Here is a 301-nt window from a genome sequence, read left to right as displayed (position 1 = left end):
CTCCAGCCTGGGCGGCAGAGCAAGACTCCGTCTCAAAAATAAATAAATAAATAAAATAAAATAAAATAAAATAAAAGACAGATGGGCTGGATGCAGTGGCTCACGCCTGTAATCCCAGACTTCGGGAGGCCGAGGCGGGTAGATCACCTCAGTCAGGAGCTCCAGACCAGCCTGGAAAACATGGTTAAATCCTGTCTCTATTAAAAATACAAAAATTAGCCAGGCATGGGGGCACAGGCCTGTAGTCCCAGCTACTTGGGAGGCTGAGGCAGGAGAATTGCTTGAACCCAGGAGGCAGAGG

This window comes from Colobus angolensis, unplaced genomic scaffold, assembly GCF_000951035.1.
Source record: "Colobus angolensis palliatus isolate OR3802 unplaced genomic scaffold, Cang.pa_1.0 Scaffold1946, whole genome shotgun sequence".
NCBI classification, from domain to species: Eukaryota; Metazoa; Chordata; class Mammalia; order Primates; family Cercopithecidae; genus Colobus; species Colobus angolensis.
The sequence above is the reverse complement of the archived record's forward strand: the minus strand, read 5'-3'. Positions refer to the sequence as shown.